The sequence below is a fragment of the Dromiciops gliroides genome, chromosome 1 (genome assembly GCF_019393635.1).
Source record: "Dromiciops gliroides isolate mDroGli1 chromosome 1, mDroGli1.pri, whole genome shotgun sequence".
Lineage (NCBI taxonomy): Eukaryota > Metazoa > Chordata > Mammalia > Microbiotheria > Microbiotheriidae > Dromiciops > Dromiciops gliroides.
The window spans coordinates 288389912-288416262 of record NC_057861.1 but is presented as its reverse complement, the minus strand read 5'-3'; positions in this window follow the sequence as shown (position 1 = coordinate 288416262).

Genomic DNA, 26351 nt, shown 5'->3' with positions numbered 1-26351 from the left:
TGTCATGGAAAAGATGAACAAGACCTTAGACAGTCTTCAGGATTTAGTGAAGGATAGAGGTTCTTGGTGATATGGGGTCATGAGGAATCAAACAAGGACCAAACAACTGAACAACAACAAAATTCTTAAAACTAGTTTCCAAATATCTGATTATAGAATTATACCCACAAATGTCTAAATGTTGTATGTTTTTCAATAAACCTTATATTTATCTTGTGTCATTAAATAATTTATTCCATGTCATTAGACAATGCTGGGAGCCAATCCAAACCATTAGTATAATATTTATTTGTAAGTCAATTAAATCATCTCCACTATTGTTAAAAAGACAATGTATCTTTATAATTTGGGGTAAACACATTATAATTTTTATACTGATTGAAAGGAATTTTGAGTGTGATTAAAAACTGTTTAACAGTAAATGTGAAAGGAAACCAGTGATGATTAGACACAGATGTGTTTAGAAGAACAAAGTTATCTGGTTAAAAGCTGGATTTTTAATATAATAAAAAATAAGGAAAAGCACATAAAATAATAAAGTAAATATATTCTCATGTCATATATTCTTGGGAGAAATTTACAATTCATTTAAAAAAATAATAATTTAGCTCAGTACACTCATAGTATAAAATGTTTGAAGGAAAGTACCTTCAGTATTAAATTCATTTGAAATTTAACTTTCCAACTGAAAACAAGTCATGTGTTCTTAGTCTGAAACTCGGTTTACTCATTTGTAAGATGAGGGGACTGGATCAGATACTATCTAGACCTATCTGAGACTGCTGCTGGGTCTCCTTACCACAATTCTGTCTCTGCTCCTGTGCTTCCTATAGCTGCCTGAAAAAGTGATTTTCCTAAAATATAGATCTGAGCATGTCACACACACAGCACCACCACGACCACCACCCATCATTCAAAAAACTCAAGTGTCTCACTATCATTTCAAGGTTTAAATATAAAATCCTTAGGGTAGCCTTCAAAACCCTTTATCATCTTCCCCCTCCACTTTTCCATTCTTCTTAAATATTATTCTGCCCACACTCCCTTTCTAATTCTGCATTTGATGACAGTGACCTCCTTGATGTTCTTGGAACAAACACCCCATCTCCTAATTCTTAATTACCCATGTCAATAATGTTTTAAACACTAAACTTAATGGTAGTTGAACAGCATAGATTAAAATTATGTCTTGTTATTTGTTTTTGACAGTAGGGCGAGGATTCTGGAATATTTTAAGCAAATGGGATAGTATATCAATCTTAATAGTTTATTTTGTTGTTGTTTTTTAAGATGAGAATTTCTCCCCAAGGTAAAGACATATTTCCTAGTTTCTGCCTTATTTTACCTACTATGTAAAAATATTTTATATTGTCACTAGGTTGTTGTGATTTAGCCAAATGAGATGAATGGCAATCAAGAAAAATGCCTCATGTGCCTACCCCATCGCCCCATTCCTAAAGCTCTGAAAGCTCTTAGGAAGAAATATCTTACATTAATCCCAACCAGAATAATTTTCATTGTAATAATTCTTAGCTTTCTGAAAGATACCACAAAGAAAATTATACATAGTGAATGAGAAGATATTACAGCAGGAATGAAAGAATGAGAGTAAGGTCTTTTATATGGTTAACATTGTCAAAGGAGATGTGGGGAATTACAAAACTTTTACTCTATTTTGTTACTTAAAGATTCTTCTCATCTTTCAATATTAAATTCTCATAATTTAAAAATCAGCTAAAGAAGGTTCCCCATTAACAGTAACAATGGAACAATCACATAGTGACACTATGTTCTTGCTATCAAGTATATTCCCTGAGAGGGACAAATGTGAGTTCACTGATTGTTAGATTGCTTTCCATAGTTGAGTCCTTGAATCTTTCCCTGGTCAAAGAGTTATTCTTCAATCAGTAATGTATTCTATCCTGGAGGAAAGTCAGTCACTATAGTGTTATTATTGCGCAAGTAGTGTTGGCCAATTTACAAAAACCAGTTCCATTTCCCTGACTCCAAAATCAAAACCACAGCTGTTCTTAGGTGGCAAGGTGGAGAGTTATAAATGTTTACACTTTGAGAAACTTTCCTTAACATCATATGGTCACTATGAAATATAAGAAAAAGAGTATCTTTCTAAATTGTCATTAGTATTTCTTTTTTCTTTTTTTTTTTTTTTAGTGAGGCAATTGGGGTTAAGTGACTTGCCCAGGGTCACACAGCTACTAAATGTTAAGTGTCTGGGGTCAGATTTGAACTCAGGTACTCTTGACTCCAGGGCCAGTGCTCTATCCACTGTGCCATCTAGCTGCCCCTGTCATTAGTATTTCTAAACCCAAGGCTGAATGGAATCCAGATACCTTGTGATAAGTAGAGTTATCTTTCACTACCAAACTCAGTGAATTCAGAGTAACTTATGACATCATAAAGATCATGAATAGTTTGTCCTTTAATACATTAGAATGTTGTCTTTAATATAGTAGAATGTTCCAATTTAATAGCTGATAGAAATGAAAAAGTTGTGATCTTTTTATACTATATAAATCAGAAAACCTATTCAATATTTCAAAACTCAAGTCACATTATTTTTTCTTTAAAAAGCAAAAAAAAATTATGTTTTGTAGTTGTCTGCAAGGTTGTTTGTTACATCCATGTGTAATAAGGGAACTGGCCAATCTTTAGAAACGTGCAGAATTCTTTGCCTGATGGAATCTCTTATGTGGAAGCAGGGGATGAATCAGCTTCTGGAAGTCCATTATGATGTGACATTATGGGGCCCAGCTCTTCATTTCAAAGCATGAACTGGTATCCTCTGATTGTTTCCAGTCTTCTTACTGCATGATGAAGAAAAAGACATGTGTTTGACTGCAGAGAAGGAACTGGGTTTGCATACAAAAAGTATTAATGACCAAACTTATCATCTCTCCCTTGTCATATTTGCTTTGATGATGCAATGCTGTAAGCAGCCTTTAGATGGAGGAAAAGCCTGGACATATGGCCCTGTTGCCACCTTTGTCACAGGTATGTATATTCTTTCTTATCCTTAGTTGAAGAGATTTTGAACCTTGGGAACTTAGAAAGGTAAAGAGAGACACCAAGAGTCTAAGAACACTTAAATTAATGCACAAAAGTTTATATTCTTGCCAAGAGTGAATAAAAGCCCAGAGAAGTGACATGCTTGAGCCAACAGAGCAGTAAACTGATCCTACAGCGGATACTCTGTATCCTCCTACAAGGCAGGAACTGTGAAGCATGGATATGGCACATTAAAAAAATAAAATTGGTTAGGTTAATGCTTTGTAGCAACAGCTTTATGTTTGAGCCCACTCTCCCCTGTGATTAAAGCAGTTAGAAAGAAGACTTTGCCTGTCTTTTGTGGGTATAGTCTTGTATTTTGGTTATTGCTTTATTAACTAACCCATTCTTTTTTTTTCAGGGCAATGAGGGTTAAGGGACTTGCCCAGGGTCACAGAGCTAGTAAGTGTCAAGTGTCTGAGGCTAGATTTGAACTCAGGTCCTCCTGAATCCAGGGCTAGTGCACTATCCATTGTGCCACCTAGCTGCCCCAACTAACCCATTCATAATGATATTACTTAGATAGTTAATCTTCCAATCCTAATTGGATCTGGATAATAATTAATTATAATAGCTAACATTTATATGACACTTACTATATATCATGTGCTGTGCTAAGTGATTTACAAATATTATCTCATTTGATGCTTATAATAACCCTGGGAGGAAGGTGTCATTATTGTCAACATTTTAGAAACAAGGAAACTGAAGCAAACAGAGTTTGTTAAAAATAATTTTCTGAAGGTCACACAGCTTGTAAGTACATATGATCAAATTTGAACTTGAGCTTTTCTGACTGCAGACCTGACACCAAATCCATTTCTCTACTTCACTGCTCTGATTGATATTGGGAAAACACACTGAAATAAGATTTCAAATAATAACATTTTTAAAATAATATTTTAGTTTTCCCCACTTTTATGTAAAGAAACAATTTTAAATTCATTTTTTAAATTGAGTTACAAATTTTCTCTCTTCCTCCCCTACCTCCTCTTCCCAGGGACAGTAAGCAATTTTATATAGATTATAATATTCAATCATAAAAACAATATTTCCTTATTAGTGATGTTGTGAAGGAAGACATAAATCCAAATGGGGAAAATGATAAGAAAAAAATACAGAAAATGAAAGAAGTATGTTTTAATCTGATATGAGATTCCATTAGTTCTTTTTCTGGAAATAGAGGCTTTTTTCATCATGAATTCTCTGTCTCTATCTCTGTCTGTCTGTCTCTCTCTCTTGCTCTCTCTCTCTTTTGGTTGGGCCAATGAGAGTTAAGTGACTTGCCAGGGGTCACACAACTAGTAAGTGTCAAGGGTCTGAGGCCAGATTTGAACTCATGTCCTCCTAAATCCAGGACCAGTGCTTTATCCACTGTAGCACCTAGCTTCCCCATGAATTATCTTGATAACTAGGATAATCGTGGATCATTGCATTGCTGAGAATAGCGAAGTCATTTACTTATATTATTACTGTATATTAATTATATTATATTATATTATGTTATGCTATATTACATTATGTTACATTGTTATATATTAGATTTTAAGTTATTTATCATTATACAACATTGTTGTTAATGTGCACATCATAAATGTTTACAGTTTTTTTCTGAAATCATCCTGCTCATCATTTTTTTTTTGAGGGTTAAGTGACTTGCCCAGGGTCACACAGCTAGTAAGTATCAAGTATCTGAGGCTAGATTTGAACTCAGGTCCTCCTGAATACAGAGGTGGTGCTTTATCCACTGCACCACCTAGCTGCCCCATGCTCATCATTTCTTAAAGCACAGTAATATTCCATTACTATCATATATCACAACTTGTTTAGCCATTCAGTGATGTACAACCTCTCAATTTCCAATTCTTTGCCACCAAAACAAGAGTTGCTATGAATATTTTTATACAAACAGATCCTTCCCATCCTTTATTAATCTCTCTGGGATGCAGACCTCCTACTGGTATTGTTGTATCAAAGATTATGCAAAGTTTGGTTGCCTTTTAGCCATAGTTCCAAATTGCTCTCCAAAATGGTTGGATGAGTTCACAACTTCACCAATAGTGCATTGGTGTTCCAATTTTCCCAAACCTCCTTCAATATTTATTATTTTTGTTTTCTGGAATAATAGCCAATCTGATAGGTATAAGGTTGTACTTCAGAGTTGTTTTGCTTTGCATTTTTCTAATAGTGATTTAGAGAATTTTTCATATGACTACAAGTAGCTTTGTTTTTTTTCTTCTGAAAACTGTCAATCTGCCATTATCCTTTGACCATTGATAAATTGGGGAATGATTTGCAGTCTTATAAATTGGAGTAATTTATCTATATATTTGAGAAATGAGGCCTTTATCGAGACACTTGCTGTAAATATTGTTTCCTGGCTTTCTGCCAGGTTTTGTTTGTGCAAAAACTTTTCAATTTAAAATAATCAAAATTGTCCATCTTACACATAGTGATGTTCTATATCTCTTGTTTGGTCATAAATCCTTCCATTCTCCATAGATGTAACAGGTAAATTATTCCTTGCTTTCCTAATTTTCTTATGGTATCATCTTTTATGTTTAAATCAGGTATCAATTTTTATCTTATCTTGGTGTATGGTGTAAGATGTTGGTCTTTACCTGTTTTTTGCCATACTGCTCCCCAGTTTTCCCAACAGGTTTTGTCAAATAATGAGTTCTTGTCCCCAAAACTGGTTGAGCCAATAATAAATTACTCCCCATCCCTCTAGTGGTATCCTTAGAATCGTAAGGGAAAAAATTGGCCTTTTTGATCTCTAGGAATCTAGTTTGCTAATATGTATGTGGGTTAAGGGAAGAAGTCCAGAGTCATGCTATATGTGAGGGGTCTCACATGTTCGTCTCCAGTTTATACATGGAAAAATCAGAGTAACTAAGCAGCCCCAGGGATAAGTGATAAAATAAAATATCGTCCAAATCTCTAGCTCAACCCTTATGCATGGCAAGATCACAAATGACTATCAGTTTTCATTGATGGGTTCTGTTTTTTATGAATATGTAAAATATGCAGACCCTTGTTCAATGTTATAGTCATCATTTTAACATTCACCTACATTAGATAGGCAGCATGGTACAGTGGGCAGTATGCTAGACCTCTAGTTAGGAAAGCATACGTTTTGGGGCAGCTAGGAGGCACAGTGGATAGAGCACCAGCCCTTGATTCAGGAGGACCTGAGTTCAAATCTGGCCTCAAACACTTAACACTTACTAGCCGTGTGACTCTGGGCAAGTCACTTAAACCCAATTGCCTCACCAAAAAAAAAAAAAAAATAGAAAGAAAAGAAAAGAAAAAGAAAAGGAAGGCATAGGTTTCAAAATATTACCTCATATACTTCCTATCTATGTGACCACCATTTAAACTATTAAAGCCAAGATTTTCATTTTCAAAAAGAAGAGTATGATGCCCAGAGAATCTAACTCACAGGACTGTTGTGAACATATGAGATATATATGAAGAGTTGTGTAAACTTCAAAATATTATAGTATCAGGTATTAGAGTAAATGCCTATGTTTTCATTATCATAAGAATCTCCATCAGGCAGTAGTTGGAATCAAAATACTTTTGAGGAGGAACAGGGTGAAATGAGGGAGATAGAATAGAATAAGTGGGGTGTGGAATATAGATACCAATCATAACTGTGAAAAAAATGGAAGCAAGTTTTGCTAATAAAGGCATCATCTCTTAAATATATAAATGAATTAAATTTTTTAAAATGAGAGCCATTCCCCATTTGACAAATAATTTAAAAAAATATGAACAGTCAGTTTTCAGATGAAGTAGTCAAGGCTATGTATAGCCACATGAAAGAAGTTCTAAATCACTACTGATTTGAAAAATGCAAATTAAAACAAATCTGAGGTTCTACCACACACCTATTAGATTGGCTAATAGGACAGAAAAGGAGAAGGCAAATGTTGATGGAAAAATTTTTTATGAAGAATGCTATCTATCCCCGGAAAAAGAACTGATGGCCTCTGAATATAGATTGAGGCATACTTTTTTACTTTATTTTTCTTGGGTTTTTATTTTTTCTGTGTTTTCTTTTGTAATATGATTAATATGAAAATTTGCTGTTGCATGACTACATCAGCATAACCCATATCAAATTGCTTGCCTTCTTAATGAGGGGGGTAGGAAAGAAGGGAGAGAATTTGGAACTCAGTTTTTTTTTAAGTTGAAAATTGTTTTTACATGTAATTAGGAAATATAAAATACTAAATTAAAAGTTTAAAAGAATCACCATCTACTAAGGTAGGCCACCACCTTTTTCTGTATTTTATACTCTTAGAAATTGCCTAGAGAATTGAGAAGCAAAGTGACTCAACTAAGTTCCTATAGCCACTATTGGTCAGTGGTGTGACTTGAAGATAGAACCCAGTTTTTCCTGACTTCAAGGCTACGTTTCCAATCCATTTTACCATATTGCCTCTAGATAAATGTGTGCTATTAGAGATAGAGAACAAAACATAGTGATTAGAGATGGCTTCACTTCCTGACTCAGGTAGACCCTGAGTTCAAGCCACATATCTGACACAAAATGACTACCTGACCCTGGGCAAGTCCCCAATTTTTACTGTGCCCATCACTTTTCTAAAATGAAAAATTCCAAAGCTATTTTTATACTGAACAGGTGAATACATTAGATCAGGAAAAATATATTTATTTCAAGAAGAAAAGTGTATGAAAGATTATGAACTATCCTTGTCAAGATTCTCTACATTTGCTGATGGTTGAACCAGACCAGAATAATACTCAGGGATTTAAAATTTAGCAAATGCTTGTAGGGAACAAAAGGGTAGTGACCAGATTTTCCTAAAAGTGGAGTTCTCAGGACTACCTGTTTCCCCAGGATCCAAATGGGAAGTAAGCATGTAATACAGCCTTGTTAACAGCTTCCCCTCTCTAGATCCTATTCTTGTCTCCCTGAATACCATGCTTACCTCATGTACATCTATTGGTTTTTAATATTTAAATATTTCCTTTGGTTTCAGGTCTCAAAAAAGAGGTTCAAGAGGTAAAGCAATAAATACTCATTTCTATAATAGCTAAAAGATTATAAAGCAACTATTAATATTGTTAATCTGTAGATGAGAAAATAAAAATGTAACAGTAGTTAAATGACTTTCCTAAGCAGTAAGTAGAAGAATCAGAAGTTATCCCTACTACCCTTGACCTCAAATCTAGTGATTGTTATTGTATGACATGAATAATGTTTTTTAAAAAGTACCTTGGACACAGGATCCTTTGAATAGAACTTGAAACCAGTTGTTCTGATACTAAGATGAGTGTAAAGATTCCCAGTTATTAGATGGTATGTGCTATATTTGTCTTTTTATTTAAGCAGGAATCATAAATCATATATGCCATGAATGTAGAATAGTTGTTTGGTCCAAACAAAAAGGTAGAGTCTGGATTAAAATATATAGGTATAATGAATGACTCTTCCCTCCCCCCCCCAAAAAAAATCAAAGGATTAATACATATCAAACTCCAATCTTAGAATCATAGATTTTTGACTAGATTGGATTTAAAACATCTTATAAGATATACTCTTCCAGCCCATTTTACTTTATTTTGTTTTTAATTTGAGGACATTTATTCCTTATGTTCATTCATTAAATTAATTGTTATTGGTATAATTTATTTTATACCTCAACTATTTCTAGGCATATCCCATCAGTCAGACCCTTAAATACTCAGTGTACCTTCACATGTAATGAAAACAGTAAAGCAAAACTAATGGATAAAATGATATTCTCTAAATAATATATTGGCCATTCTGCACCCATATATGAATATCTTTAAGGAAAAGATACAGGTTAATTTCATTGTTTATTCTACAGGGTCAAGTTTGCTTATAGCAATTGGTTCAATTTGGGGGTTCTTTTCATTTAAATTGTTAAGTTCATGTATTTTATTTTGTTTTCCAGGTTCTTCTAAATTCACTCTTCATCTGTTCACACTTGTCTTCCCCCTGTTTCTCTGGATTCCTCATATTTGTTATTTACAACATAATATTACATTATGTTGTCTTTTCAGGTCACCCCACACCTATTTAAATGCCTTCCTTAAAAGATTACCTTATATTTACAATCTATAGATCCAGTACGTGTGTGTGTGTGTGTGTGTGTGTGTGTGTGTGTGTGTCTGTATTGTCTGTCCTCTTGGGATTTGAGCTACTTGATGGCAGGGATCATAACTTTGGCTTTCTTTGTATCTCAAGCACTCAAAACAGTGTCTGGCACATTGCAAGCACTTAATAAATATGTGTTGACTAATTGACATTTAACCTCTTCATTTTATAAATTAGAAAACTGGGGAACAGAGGTTAGCAAATTGTCTTAGGCTACATAGGTAGCAAAGGAAAGATCTCCACCCAAATTTTCCTACTTTATATTGAACTTTCTTTCACTACAGCATTCATTACTATGTCCTTTTCCATGTGCTGTTGAACTTTTTAAATCAATTATTTGGATGAAGATAAGAAGGTCTGATTTGTGAGTAACATAAAGACTTGTAGCTAACATGGATAAGCAGTATATAAAAATATGTCCAAACTATTAAGATGAGAATAAAGTCATCTGGGGATAAATATGAGTAAATTTTCTGCTCTTAGGTTTTAAAAAAAAAAAAACTTTGCCAATTCAGGTTGAGGTAAACTGAATTAACAAAATATTCCATACATAAAAAGTCCTTCATCATTTCATCATCCTGTGAGCTCAATATGAATTGACAGGTCCATGTGACTGCCAAGAAAACCTAATGTAATTTTCAACTATTCCCAAATGCCATGATTTCATTGGCTTAGATGTTCCTTCCAAAGACAAGGAATGCATCTCCTCTGTGTCTTAGTAGATATTCTTTGTTTGGTTTCTTGTTTGTTTGTTTTTGTTTTTTTTTGTGAGGCAATTGGGGTTAAGTGACTTGCCCAGAGTCACACTGCTAGTGAGTGTTAAGTGTTTGAGGTCAGATTTGAACTCAGGTCCTCCTGAGTCCAAGGTCAGTGCTTTATCCACTTTGCTACCTAGCTGCCCCCCTTTTTTTTGTTTGTTTGTTTGGGGGTTTTTTGTTTATATTCTTTATAAGTAACTGTGATCCAAAAAATACATTAATTTATAATAGATCTTCCCTAGATGAGCCTCTATAAAATAAACCAGTTTGGTGATAATACAAATGTATCTATCTGGTTACCAGGTAGACACATAAAACCTTTTCAGTTGAGTATGACTGCTAGGATCACCTCAGAGAATACAAAGTGACTTCTATGTGACAATAAAGCTTCAAAATATGTTTTTGAGTCAGGGTTGTTAGGGTGGCCTATAACTCCAGGAGTCAATTGTCCAGATCAAAGATCACAGAATTTAAACAAGGTACTTATAGACCATCAAGTCTAAGGGTTCTTATCATGGGATCTATAAATTTGATGCAATCAACAAAATGCTATTTGCAAGGGGGAACAGTTTGATTACTGATTTCCACTCTTTTTATTGTACTTCCCAGTAATTTTAAAAATTGAGCATGCATATATACATACATACATACATATATATATACACATATATATGCATATATGCAAATCTATATGTGTATATATGTAATCACCTATAAACCACATCTATATCTAATATTGTAATTATATATACATATATCATAAAAGTTACATAAAATATATACTTAAAAGGCTAGCTAAAGATGAAACAGTTTTTTATTTTATGGTTACTATATAAAAACTAGAGTTTATTGAAGAAATGTGCAGTTATATACACTAAAATGGACAGTGTTTTTATAGAAGACAAGCACATGACTGACTCTCCTATAGAGGACTGTGTGTGACTGATATTTCTAATCTCTGATTAATTGGTCACATAATCCTTTGGGGTCTTGCCATGACTCACCATGAGGCTTTAGGCTATAATTTAGAGACCACTGGTCTTGAACAAGGATATCCAAATATTTTGAAGATATATGTAAGTATATGTGTGTATACATGCACACATAAATATGCATACATATATCTATATATCATACAGATGAGCACACATCACACAATTAGTAAATTTACTAATCTGTATGTTATATATAATATATACTTATTTATTGATAATAATTTATATCATAAAACTTATACAAAAATATATTTTTAAAATTATTAGATAAATATGAAATGATCCTAGAGTCAATAGGGAGCCACTAGAATTTATGAACTGGGGAGTTAATTTTCAGAGATGGGTCATAGAAAAATCACTTTGGTACCTGAGTAGATGATGAATTGAAGAGAGGAGAAATTGGAGGTAAGAGGTTAAATTGGACTACCAGCTATTGTCTGAATTTGACATGTCTTTTCTCTTTGCCTTTTAATTGATTTAATACTCTTCTTGGTATGCCCAATCTCTTTGCAGCTTCTTCTTAAAATACTAATTTCCCTGTAAAATGATTTTTTTTTGTTGTTGTGTGGTAGACTGGGGTCATAGCACAAAGATATTTTGCTTCCAGGGAGAAAAATGAAGCAAAAGGCAGAAAAGATATCTATATGTTTTCACTTTGGTTGAGTAGAGAGAAGGGATTTTTTTTAAGTAGAGGACTGAAGTAGGTAAGAACAGAAGGTCATTCTTAACCTAGAGAGAATGATGATCATTGAAACATGGACCAGAACAAAACTAAGGGGTTTTTTTTGGTGAAAATAGGTATCATAGAAATCCACCTTCTCCAAGAGTCAGATTCCAGAATGTGTTCAACATTCAGAATGCAAGTTGACACTTAAATTGAGAACTGGCTGTCTAAGACAAAGAAACAACATCCTAAAAAGTTAAGTAAAACAATGAATCAAGTCCAATAGATGGTGAAGTGGAGAGAGTGCCAGGCTTGGAGTCAGGAAGATCTGGGTTCAAATCTGGCCTCAGACACTTGACACTTAACTAGCTGGGTGACCCTGGGCAAGTCACTTAACCCTCATTGCCCAACCCAAAAAAAAAATTTTTTTAAAGAATATTGAAATTTGGGAGGGTTGTTGAATATAGGGAAACTAATATATTCTAGGTACAACTATGAATTAGTGAAATCATATTGGATCTCTATATAGAATTATGCAAGTAAAGTAAATAAAATGCCCCTACTCTCTGACCTAGGTATTTTTACTCCTAGCCACATATCTTAAGAAAGTATATTTTTAAAAGGAAAAGTCACTTTATATACCAAATTATAGTAGTAGCAAAGAATTGTAAATAAATTAGATGACTATTGATTGGGGGATATCTAAATGATTATTTGGTAAATCAGTATAATAAAATATTACTATGCTAAAAGAAATGATAGAGAAGCCAGACACAAGATGGCAGAGTAAAAGCAGTGAAACACCTGAACTCTCTCAAATTGCCCTCCAAGCACTTTAAAATAAAGTCTCAAAATGAATTCTGTAATGGCAGAACTAACAAAAAGAAGGGATGTGCCAATTTTCCAAACCAAGACAACTTAAAAGGTTGACAGGAAAGGCCTATCTCATTAAGGTGAGAATGAAACACTGTCTAGCTCATGTCACCCCAGCAAGCTAGAAACAGGCCATGCCTCACAATGATTTCAGACCTTCAGGACAACTAAACTGGCAGCAATGATTTCCAGAGCTCTCATCCCACAGATAGTAAGAGGTCCAGACAGTTGGTAAGAAGTAAATTACAAGAGAGACTTTTCTAGCACTGAGTGCTGGACTCTATCAGTTTGTCCATGTGGAGATCTCAGTAACAGGCCCAGGTCACAATTCTTGGACAAAAAAGGAGCAGTAACTCATTAGACCTCCTTGCAACAGTGGGGCAGGGACCTTAATCAGTTTCAGGGTGAAAAAAAAGTACTTAGTGGTTCTCACAGAGCAGTGCAGAGGCCAGGAGAGCAGTGATCACACTTCTGCTTAGATCACATCATCTTAAAAAATTTGAAAACTTACAGGTCCCCAGAATTAGCTCTGAAAACAGCAGCTCAAAAAAACCTGAAGCTTGGGACACTGCCCCCTCCAATTCAGGAGAATCTGACCGTAGAAAGTTATTATAATGACAGGGAAGATCAAATCAAAAACACAGAAGACAACAACCATATCAAAACAGTGACATGCAAAGCCTCAAAGGAAAAGGTGGAAAAAGTAAAAAAGAAAAAGAAGAAAATGGTGGTGAAAAAGTAAAAAAGAATTCCTAAATGATCTAGAAAGAGAGTTTTAAAATTAAATGAGAGGGGCGGCTAGGTGGCGCAGTGGATAAAGCACCGGCCTTGGATTCAGGAGTACCTGAGTTCAAATCTGGCCTCAGACACTTGACTTACTAGCTGTGTGACCCTGGGCAAGTCACTTAACCCCCATTGCCCAGAAAAAAAAATAAATGAGAGAAGTAGAGGAAAATTTGGGAAAGTGGATGAGAGTGATGCAAGGGAATCATAAACAAGAAGTCAACAACTTGGCAATAGAATAACCAAAAATGGGGTAAAAAGTTATATAAATATGCAATGAAGAAAACAGCTCCTTAAAAAGTCAAATTGGCCAAATGTAAAGTGAGATACAAAAACTCATTGAAGAAAATGATTCCTGAAAAATTAGAATTCGACAAGTGGAAGCTAAAGACTCCAACAGACATCAAGAAATAACAAAACAATATCAAAATAATTTAAAAGACAGAAGAAAATGAGAAATAGCTCATTGGATAACAACTGACCTAGAAAACAAATACAGGAAAGATAATTTAAGAATTATTGATTATCTGAATGCCATGATAAAAAAAGAAAGTCTAGACATCATTTCTAAAGAACTTATCAGGTAAATCTCTTCTGATAGTCTATAACCAAAGAGTAAAATAGAAATTGAAATAATCCACTGATCACTTCCTGAGAGAGATCCCAAAATGAAAACTCCCAGGAATATTATAATCCAAATTTGAGAGCTCCTAGGTCAAGGAGGAAATACTACAAACATCCAGAAAAATTCAATTCAAACCTGACAAAGCCACAGTCAGGATCACGCAAAATTTTGCCACTTCCCCCTTAAAGAAACAGATAGGTTGGAATATTATATTCTGTAAGGCAAAGGAGCTAGGATTCCAACCAAGAATCATCTACCCAGAGAACCTGAGTATAATCTTTTGGTGGGGGGTGGGGGGAAAGGAATGGATAACTAATTAAATAGAAGACTTTCAAGCAATTCTGGTGAAAAGACTAGAGCTAATTAGAAATTTTTATTTTCAAATATAAGACTCAAGATTAGCCTTAAAAGGTTAATAAGGAAAAGAAATCATAAGGGATTCACTAAAGGTAAACTGTTTGAATTGTTTACATTCTTACATGAGAAGATGATCCTTGTAACTCTTAAGAATTTTCTCATTATTCAGAGAAAAGGAGTATACAAAGACACAGGATATGGGTATAAGTTGAATATGAGAGGGTAATATAAAAAGCAAAATTAAGGGGTGTAACAGAGAAATGCACTGAGAGAAGGGGTAAGGTAGAAGTAGAATGGAGTAAATTATCTCATAACAGAGGTGCAAAAGAGCTTTTACAGTGGAGGGGAAGATGGGATAATGGGCAACACTTGAACCTTACTCTCATTGGAATTAGCTGAAAGGAGTATATACACTCAGTTGGGTATGGAAATCTCTCTTATCCTAAAAGGACATAGTAAGGGATGTGGATAAAAGAAGAAAGTGTGCTGATAGAAGTGAGGGAAATTTGGGGGAGACAGTGGTAAAACCAAAACACTTTCAAGGAGAAACAAGATTAAGAGAGGGCTGGAGGCGCAGGAAGAAGGATAAACAAGGGAAAAAGAGGATGTAAGGAAATACAAAGTTAGTGATAATAATTGTGAATGTGAATGGGATGAGCTTACCTACAATATGAATCGAATAGTAGAGTGGATTAAAAACAGGATCCTTCAATATGCTGTTTACAAAACACACACATACACACACACACACACACACATGAAAGAGACATGCAAAGAGCATAAAGGTAAGAAACTGGAGTAGAATCTATTATACTTCAACTGAAGTAAAAATAAAACAAAACAAAACAAAACAAAATAGGATCAATGACAAAAGCAAGGAGGAAATGGTAGAAAAAGAAAAATAATTAAAAATAACTTTAAAATACAAAAGATTTGTCATTCTAAACAGATGTGATTAAAATGTACATAACTATAATTGTAAGAACCTCTTCACCTAAATAAAGGAAAACAAACAATTGAGGGATGTTAATGATTGGGCCTTGCCAATATAATTAAAATAATTCTTCAGTGGGTAATCATTTATACTATACTTCTCCCAATTAGAATGCCAATGGGATACTTACAAAATTAGACAAAATAAAGAAAAATTTATCTGGAGTAACCCAGACATCTAGAATTCCAAGGTGAATAATGAAAAAAACTCATAAGCACTTGCATTTTGGAAATCAAAGTATAATATTAAAACAATCATCAAAATTATTTGGCAATTTTGTGAGATAGTACTGGTATATATATATATATATATATATATATATATAAAATGAGGGGGGAAAGATGCTATTGGGCTTTAAAAGACAAAAAAAGACTTTACATGCTATTAAAAAAAAAGAGAGAACCACTGGAATTTGTTGAGTGGTCAGATTTATACACAAGGAAAATAACTGGAAGAAAAACAAAAAAATCTGAATCTAGATCTAGATTCCACAGTTCTTTTTCTAGATGTGAATTTCCATCATTAACATTTGAAACTATCTTGGATCATTGTATTTCTGAGAAGAGTTAAGTCATCACACTATGTTGTTGATACTGTATACAATGTTCTACTGATTCTGCTCATTTCACTCATCATCAGTTCAAGTAAGTGTTCAGGTTTTTCTGAAATCTGCCTGCTTATCATTTCTTTCAGCACAATAGTATTCCATTCCATTCATATACCACAACTTGTTTAGCCTTTCCCCAGTTGATAGGCATATTCTCAATTTCCAGTTCTTTGCAACCACAAAAAGAGCAGGTATAAATATTTGTACATGTGGATCCTTTTCCCCCTTTTATGTTCCTTTTGGGATAAAGACCTAATAGTGGTATTGCTGGGCCAAAGGGTATTCACAGTTTTATAGCACTTTGCGCATAGTTCCAAATTGTTCTCCAGAATGATTGAATCTGTCACAGCTCCATCAACAATGCAATGTTTCCACAGCTTCTCCAACATTTATTATTTACCTTTTTTTGTCATATTAGCCAATCTGATAGGTGTCAAGTAGTACCTCAGAGTTGTTTTAATTTATATTTCTCTAATCAGTAGTAATTTAGAGCATTTTTTCATGTGGCAATAGCTTTGATTTCTTCATCAGAAAACTGCCTGTTCATATCCTTTGACCATTTCTCAATTGGGGAATGACTTGGATTCTTATAAATTTGATTTAGTTCCCTATATATTTCAGAAATGAGGCCTTTATCATAAATATTGGCTGTAAGAATTGTTTCCCAGCTTTCTACTTCCCTTCTAATTTTGGCTGCATTGCTTCTGTTTATATAAAACCTTTTTAATTTAATGTAATCAAAATCATCCATTTTGTATTTCATGATATTCTTTATCTCTTGTTTCATCATAAATTCTTCTCCTCTCCAGAGACCTGAGTGGTAGACTATTCCTTCTTTTCCTAATTTACCTATGGTGTCACCCTTTATGTCTAAATCATGTACCAATTTTGACATTAATTTAGTATACAGTGTAAGATCTTGGTCTATGCCTAGTTTCTGCCACACTATCTTCTAGTTTTCCCAGCAGTTTTTGTCAGAGTTCTTAACCCAGAAACTGGAGTTTTGGGGTTTATTAAACAGCATATTACTAAAGTCATTTACTACTATGTTCCCTGTGCCCAACCTGTTCCATTGTTCTATCACTCTATTTTTTATTTAGTATCAAATAGTTTTGATGACTGTCATTTTATAGTATAGCTTCAGATTTGGGACAGCAAATATTTTTTTCATTAGTTACCTTGATATTCTTGACTTTCTTCCAGATGAATTTTATTATATTTTTTCTTGTCCTATAAAATAATTTTTAGGTAGTCTGATTGGTATGGCACCGAATAAGCAAATTACTTTAGGCAGGCTTGTCATTTTTATTATATTAGCTCAGCCGATATATGAGCAACTGAGAGTTTTCCAATTGTTTAGATATAATTTTATTTCTATGAAAAGTATTTTGAAATTGTGTTCTTAAAGTTCCTGGATTTATTTTGGCAGGTAGACTCCTAAATATTTTACATTGTCTACAGTTACTTTAAATCGAATTTCTCTTTCTATCTCTTGCTACTGAGCTTTGTTGGTCATGTATAGAAATGCTAATGATTTATGTGGATTTATTTTATATCCTACAACTTTGCTAAAGTTGTTAATTTTTTCAAGTAGTGTTTTAGTTGATTTTCTAGGATTCTCTAAGTATAACATCATATCATCTGCAAAGAGTGATAGTTTTGTTTCCTCTTTGCTTCTTCTAATTCCTTTAATTCCTTTTTCTTCCCTTTTTTTGCTAATGCTAACATTTCTAGTGTAATATTAAATAATAGAGGTGATGAAGGACATTCTTTTTTTGCCCTTGATCTTATTGGGAATGCCTCTAAGTTATCCCCATTACATATAATGTTTGCTGATGTTTTTATGTAGATATTGCTTATTTTAAGGAGAGATCCATTTATTCCTTGCTCTCTAATGAAAAAACATCTTTTTTTAATCATGTAAAGTCTAATAGAGAACTGCATGCTAAGAATCATAATGATAGAGAATAAAGGAATAAATCAAGGAAAAATATATAGGAACAGAAAAGAATACAAGCAAGTGATGTAATAAGAGTAAGTGATAACCTATGAACAACATCCAAGTTCCATTGTTATTCACACAATATCAAGAGAATTAGAAGAAAGTCCATAGCACTTTGGGATGATACCAAGAATGCATGTACAGGGGCGGCTAGGTGGCGCAGTGGATAAAGCACCAGCCCTGGATTCAGGAGTACCTGAGTTCAAATCCGGCCTCAGACACTTGACAATTACTAGCTGTGTGACCCTGGGCAAGTCACTTAACCCCCATAGCCTCACAAAAATAAATACATAAATAAATAAATAAAATTTTTTTTAAAATGATCCGGAGAAGAATGCGTGTACAAATTTTGCATAGGATAATAAAGTAAGGAGGTGTTTTGAGCTATATCTATAGAAGGAATATTTTCATGAAGCTATGACAGGTATAAGTGTATAATCATAATATATATATTTATATATACATATAAGTATGCCATGGCTAATAATTTCTATTAATATAAGTTATATATTTTAAGTTAATATAATATATATATATATTTTATATATGAGATAATGCATAGAAAAACATTTTATTTTATGTGAGAAGTTAAACTTGATGATAGATATTCTCTGTTGGGACAAGGCACATAGTTAATAAGGGACATATTTAATATCTATCTCATTGTAAAAATATATTGAAAATAATGAAATACATTGTATAGAGTGAAACCATAAGAAAGCAAAACAAATAAATCACAAAGAAAAAATCTAAAAAATAAAAATATATATCTGCCAACATCTTATAAATTTTTTACTTAAATGAATTCATCATCTAACAAATACCATAACCATTTCTATGTGGAGGAAAACTGTTGAATCTTAGAGATATATCTGACATATAACTACCTGTCACCCCGTACTGCATATAATTAAACCACCACTTTTAGGGGACAAGGTCCTAAAACTCACTTAGGCTAAAATAGTTATTTTAATAATAGTTCTGTATAGATTTGATGAAAGGAAGAAAAAACTTCTAGTTTGAAATGATGCATATATGTGATTTTATTTTATTAAAGGAAGATATTCAGCCATCATATTTAATCCATACAGCTAAAATTTGATCTTGGTCCATACTTTCTTTCTTGTCTTTGTGCTGATCTTGTCACTGTTGAAGAGACCTGCCTGGCAGCTGTTAACTGTCAATGGACAATATGGTCTAATAAGCAAAGGGGATGTCAACTGTCAATGGACCATATGCAGATGATGAGCAAAGTGACAGATTGAAAAAAAGAGGCATTAACCTCTACACTGTACCCTCAGGTATGGTTTCAAGACAGGTTGTTAAGCATAACACAATATGTTGAGCATCTAATTGAGTGCCCATCAATCTACAATCAATTTTAAGAAAATAGTAAGAAAAGGCTGTTAAGAATGAGTTTTTAAAAAGCTATATTTATTTTTCCATTTTAATCCAATTCAATCCAACAAGTATGTGTTAACTACATAATATATGCAAAGCAGTAGGTTAGGTATTAGTAATTATAAAGATTTAACAAAAAGGAGTTCTTGAACTCTAGTACCTTATATTCTACTGTAGGGACACAAAATATAAGCAGATAATCACAAATCATAATTTGGGGAAAACAGAGGTCACTAACATCTATGGGAATCAGGAAAGGTATAGTGTAAGAATGGACATATGTGGTGACCCTTAAAGGAAGCTAGAGGATCTATGAAGAAGAGGTGTGGAGGGAGTCCATTCAAAGCATGAAGGATGAATCCTGAAAAAGGTACAGAAATTCAACAGAAGTATCTTGCCTACTCATCTGTGGGTTGCATGTGCCCATGAGGCCTAAATCAGATTAAAATGTAATTGGGAAATATTTAATAAAATAAATGAAAGTACAATAAAACAAGAATAAAATTATATTTGAAAATATTGCATTTAAAAATATTACATTTAAAGCTAAACTAATACATTCAGTCTTTAAGGATCCTTATGTACAGTTTGGTGGCCTCCATTTCTATTTGAGTTTGACACCACTGATATGGGATATGGAATGCCACATATGGGTAAGAAGAAATAAGACTGTTTTGAGTGGAATATGAAATTCATGAAGGAAAGCCTTAAATAATTGGATGATAAATATACTCTTTAAAATTTTAATCTTAACTAAATTTTCTAGAAGAAATTAAGCAATCATTTTTAAAATATTTTTTAAATAAATGAAAGTGTGAGAGGAAAAAATAAACAAATTAGAACTATAAAAGAATTAGAAATTTGGATCAATAAGTAAAAAATCGGAAAAGTAAGTAATAAGTAAAATATTGGAAAAGCAACAAATTCTCTTAAAATTAGAATGAACCAAATAAAATTAAAGACCCCAAGAGAACACAAGAAATATTAAAAAATAGAAGGATCTGTAAAGTACCATACCTGGAAAATGTATTGGGGAGAAAAAAAAATAAGAATCATTGCAGTACTTGAAAGCCATGTCCAAAAATAGAGACTAGACATATTTTAAGAAATTTAAAATAAAACTTCCTAGATTTTTTAGAATCCAAGGCTAAAGTGGAAAGATAAAGAGCCTCCCAATCATTTCCTGAAAGAAATCCCAAAATAAAAAACCTCGTATTCAGAACTTGTCTTTTATGGTCATTTTTCAGTATGAGTTTTCCTCCAACTCATAGTCAGTATAGAAATCCATCATTAGACCTATAATTCCTTTAAGAAGTGTTGGACTGGTGTGGTAGTATCCTATAGCAAAAAGAGATCTAGGTTGAGAATTCAGACCACACAACTGTGATATGAAAATAGTAGAGCATTCCTTCACTATAAGGAAAGATAACAGAGGTAGGGGACTTTGGGAACGTAATACTTCATACATTGTCAAATATTGTAAATGTCCTGGTTAGCTTTGGTGAACTATTTTTTTGTTTTTATTTTTTATTTTTTTAAGTGAGGCAATCAGGGTTAGTGACTTGCCCAGGGTCACACAGCTAGAAAGTGTTAAGTGTCTGAAGCCCGAATTTAAACTCAGGTACTCCTGGCTCCAGGGCTGGTGCTCTATCCACTGCGCCACCTAGCTGCCCCAATTGTTTTTATTTTTTTAGAAAAATGTAATAAGGGATAGCTTGCTTGGTATAGAAGGGGAAAGAGATATATTTAAAGATGAATGTGGTGTTAAACTAAAGACATCAATAAACATTAATTATTTTTAATTTAAAAATTGAGACAAAAATGAAAATTCCCAGGAATATAACAGTCTAGATCCAGAATTTCTAGGTAAAGAAATACTACAAGCAGATAAAAAGAAACAATTCAAATACTGAGGATCCTCAGTTTCAGGACCATGTTTGATTTAATAAGTACCATGGCAAAAGAGAGAACTTTGAATACAATATTCTAGAATGAAAAGAATATAAGTTTACAACCAAAAATCACTTAGCCAACTAAACTGAGTATAATCATACGGGAAAAACTAAACCTGAATTAAATAGAGGACTTCCAAGCATTCCTAATAAGACTTAAGCTTCAGAGAAACTTTGAAATTCAAACACAGGAGTTAAGAGAAACTTAGAAATGTAAAAATATAATCATAAGGGAGTGAATAAGAATAAACTGCTGAAATTCTAATCTGTGAATATGATTCATTTCCTCCTCTTAATCCTATCATCAACCATCAAAGAGGAAGTCTAAATAGAAGTCCTTGATAATGGGGGCAGCTAGATGGCACAGTGGATAAAGCACCAGCCCTGGATTCAGGAGGACCTGAGTTCAAATCTAGCCTCGGACACTTGACACTTATTAGTTGTGTGACCCTGAGCAAGTCACTTAACCTCATTGACTCACGCAAAAAATAAAATAAAATAAAATAAATGGAAAAGGATAGAAAAGAGCAATTTCCTTACTGGGAATAGGGAAGGAAAGGAAGGTTTGGGAAAATTATCTTGTATAAATGGTATGTACAAATGGAAGTCTATACAGATAAGAATTAAGTAGGAGAGGGAACCCAAACACCTGAATATCACTATTATTTGAACTGGTTCAAGCAAGGGATAAACATCTTGATTTGAATACTATAATATCTTTTACTCAACAGGAAAATATGAGGAAAAAAGGGAGAAGGGAGGGAACATTGTAAAGGCAAATTAAGGAAGAGAAAAGTTCTACACAAAACAAACTCCAAGGACAGACAAAAATCTTTTGACTTTAAGGAAACAAAGAGATGGAATCTGTGGAGTTATACCCATGGACTGTGGAATGGCTAAACAAATTATAATATCTGAATGTGAAAAAATGCTATTGTGCTATTAAAAAATAAAGAAGAGAATGAGTTCAGAGAAATCTGGGAAGCTTTTTGTGAGGCGATGCAGAGTGAAATGAATAATATCAGGAAAATAATTACATATATATAAAACAATTTTGACATCCATTTTTAAAAACTGTGTTCAATATTCTCTTCTTCCCTCCCTGCCAACTCCCCACCCTTAAGAATGCAAGCAATTCAATATAAGTTATAGCTATGTAGTAAAGCAAAACATTTCCATGTTAGTTAGGTTATGAAAGAAAACAGACCAAAAAATGTAAGAAAAAGAAACTTTAAAAAATCTGCTTCAATCTGTATTCTTTGGAGAAGGATTGCATTTTTCATAAGTCCTTTAGAGTAGCCTTGCATCATTGCATTGCCAAGAAACCATGTCATTCACAGCTAATTATCTTTCAATATTACTGTTACTTTGTATGCATTGCATCTCACATTGAATCAGCTCATGTAAGTCTTTCCAGGTTTTTCTGACATGCATTTTTAATGTCAAAACTAAGAAGTTAAGAACATTAAAAATAAAGAAATTGTAAAAAATTGAAAATAGGTAAAATTGAAAACAAAGATGAAGAATGATTTAAACAAACAAAAGCTATTTTATAATGAGATTAACAAAAATCTATGAAACGTTGGCTAATCTATTTTTTAAAACTTGGTTGATGTTTGTTTTTTTTTAAAAAGTTGTATCAAAACAAAATGCATTCATTTTTGAAATAATATTTTCCCAGTTACCTGTTAAAACACTTTTTTATATTTGTGGGATTTTTTGTTTGTTTTGAGTTCCAAATTTTATCCTTCCTTGGCTCTAACACCCTCTCTCCTCCCTGAGAAAGTAAACAATCTTAAATATATTACAAATATGCAATCATGTAAAACATTTTCCTATTAATCATTTTGTACAAGAAGACTTGACCAAGAAAAAGGGATAGAAAGAAGGAAGGAAGGAAGAAAATACAGAGACAGAGAATAGTATGCTTCAGTACACATTCAGATAATATCAGTTCTTTCTCTGGAGGTGGATAGCACATTTTGTCATGAATCCTTTGGAACTGTCTTGGATCATAGTGCAGCTTAGAACAGCTGTATTCACAGTGCACCACCTTACAATATTACTGTTATTATGTGCAACATTATCCCATTTCTGCTCACTTCATTTTGCATCAGTTCACATAAGTCTTTCCAAGTTTTCTTTTCAGAAATCATCCTGTTCATCATTTCTTATAGCACAATAATATTCCTTCACAATCATATACCACAATTTCTTCTGCCATTTGCCAATTTATGGACATCTCCTCAGTTTCCAATTCTTAGCCACCACAAAAAGAGCTAATATAAAATGGTTTATTTATTTTTTAAGTTTTCAACCTCTGTTTAGATAAGATTTCCAATTTTAAATTTTTTCTCCCTACCTCTCCTAACTGCCCCCCTCCCCTAAACAGCAAGTAATCTGATATATAACATTAAACATATTTCTGCATTAGTCATGTTATATAAGAAGAATCAGACAAGAAGGAAAAACCTCAAAAAAGAAAAACAACAGCACCAAAAACAAAAGAGATAGTATGGTCCAATCAGCATCCATATTCCATAGTTTCTATTTTTTCTGGATTTGGAGAGCCTTTTTCATCATTAGTCCTTTGGAACTTTTTTGTACCATTGGATTGGTGAGAAGAATCTAGTCTATCACAGTTGATCAACACACAATGTTGATGATACTGTGCACAATGTTCTCCTGGTTCTGCACATCTCACTCATCATCGGCCCATGCAAGACCCTCCAGGTTTCTCTGAACTCCTCCTGCTCATCATTTCTTCCAGGATTCCATTACATTCATATACCACAACTTGTCCAGCCAATCCTCAATTGATGGGCATCCCCTCAACTTCCAATTCCTTGCCACCACACAAAGAGCAGCTATAAATATTTTTGTACATGTGGGTCCTTTTCCCTTTTCCATGATCTCTTTGGAAAAAAGATCCAAAAGTGTTATTGCTGGGTCAAAGGGTATGCAAAGCTTTGTAGCTCTTTGGGCATAATTCCAAATTGCTCTCCAGAATGGTTGGATCAGTTCACAGCTCCACCAACAATGAATTAGTGTTCCAATTTTCCCACAGATTCTCCAACATTTACTATTTTCCTTTTTTGTCATTTTAGCCAATCTGATAGTTGTCAGGTGGTACCTCGGAGTTGTTTTAATTTGCAATTCTCTAATCAATAGTGACTTAGAGCATTTTTTCATATGGGAATAGATAGCTTTGGTTTCTTCATCAGAAAACTGCCTGTTCATATCCTTTGACCATTTCTCAATTGGGGAATGATTTGGATTCTTATAAATTTGATTTAGTTCCCTATATATTTTAGAAATGAGGCCTTTATCGGAAGTACTGCCATAAAAATTGTTTCCCAGCTTTCTGCCTCCCTTCTAATTTTGGATCCATTGCTTCTGTTTGTACAAAACCTTTTTAACTTACTGTAATCAAAATCATCCATTTTGCATTTCATAATATTCTTTATCTCTTGTTTGGTCATAAACTAGTCTCCTTTCCAAAGATCTGAAAGGTAGACTATTCCTTCCTCTCCTAATTTACCTATGGTATCACCTCTTATGTCTAACTCATGTACCCATTTTGACCTTATTTTAGCATAAGGTGTAAGATGTTGGTCTATGCCTAATTCCTGCCATACTATCTCCCAGTTTTCCCAGCAGTTTTTGTCAAATACTGAGTTCCTATCCCAGAAGCTGGAGTCTTTGGGTTTATCAAACACTACATTACTAATGTCATTTACTACTGTGTCTCCTGTGCCTAGACTATTCCATTTATCCTCCACTCTATTTCGTAGTCAGTACCAAATAGTTTTGATGACTGTTGCTTTATAGTAAAGCTCCAGATTTGGTGCAGCTAACCCACCTTTATGTGCATTTTTTTTTCATTATTTCCCTTGATATTCTTGACTTTTTGTTTTTCCAGATGAATTTTGTTATTATTTTTTCTAGCTGTATAAAATAATTTTTAGGTAGTCTGATTGGTATGGCACTGAATACATAAATTAATTTAGGTAGAATTGTCATTTTTACTATATTAGGTCTGCCTATACATGAGCAATTGATTTCTTATCAATTATTTAGATCTGATTTGATTTGTGTGAAAAGTGTTTGGTGATTGTCTTCATAGAGTTCCTGGGTTTGTCTTGGCAAGTAGACTCCCAAGTATTTTATATTATCTACCATTACTTAAAATGGAATTTCTCTTTCTATCTCTTGCCACTGGACTTTGTTGGTCATGTATAGAAACACTGATGATTCATGTGGATTTGTTTTATATCCTGCTACTTTGCTAAAGTTGTTAATTGTTTCAAGTAATTTTTGAGTTGATTCTCTAGGATTCTCTAAGCATACCATCATATTATCTGCAAAGAGTGATAATTTTGTTTCCTCCTTGCCTATTCTATTTCCTTTCATTCCTTTTTCTTCTCTGATTGCTAATGTTAACATTTCTAGTACAATATTAAATAATAGAGGTGATAATGGACATACCTGTTTCACCTCTGATCCTATAGGGAAGGCCTCTAACTTATCTCCATTACATATAATGTGTGCTGATGGTTTTAGGTAGATACTGCTTATTATTTTAAGGAAAGCTCCACCTATTCCTAAGGTCTCTAGTAATATATTAGGAATGGGTGCTGCATTTTGTCAAAAGCTGTCTCTGCATCTATTGAGATAATCATATGATTTTGGTTAGTTTTCTTATTGATGTGGTTGAATATGTTAATAGTTTTGCTAATGTTGAACCAGCCCTGCATTCCTGGTATAAATCCCACCTGGTCATAATGTATTTTCCTGGTGATCACTTCCTGTAATCCCCTTGCTAATATTTTATTTAAGGTTTTAGCATCAATATTCATTAGGGAAATTGGTCTATAATTTTCTTTCTCTGTTTTTGCTCTGCCTGGTTTTGGTATCACTACCATATTTGTATCATAAAATGAATTTGGTAGAACTCCTTCTTCACATATTTTTCCAAATAATTTCTATAATATTGAAATTAATTGTTCTTTAAATGTTTGGTAAAATTCACTTGTAAACCCATCTGGCACTGGGGATTTTTTCTTAGGGAGTTCATTAATGGCTTGTTCAATTTCTTTTTCTAATATGGGTTTACTTAA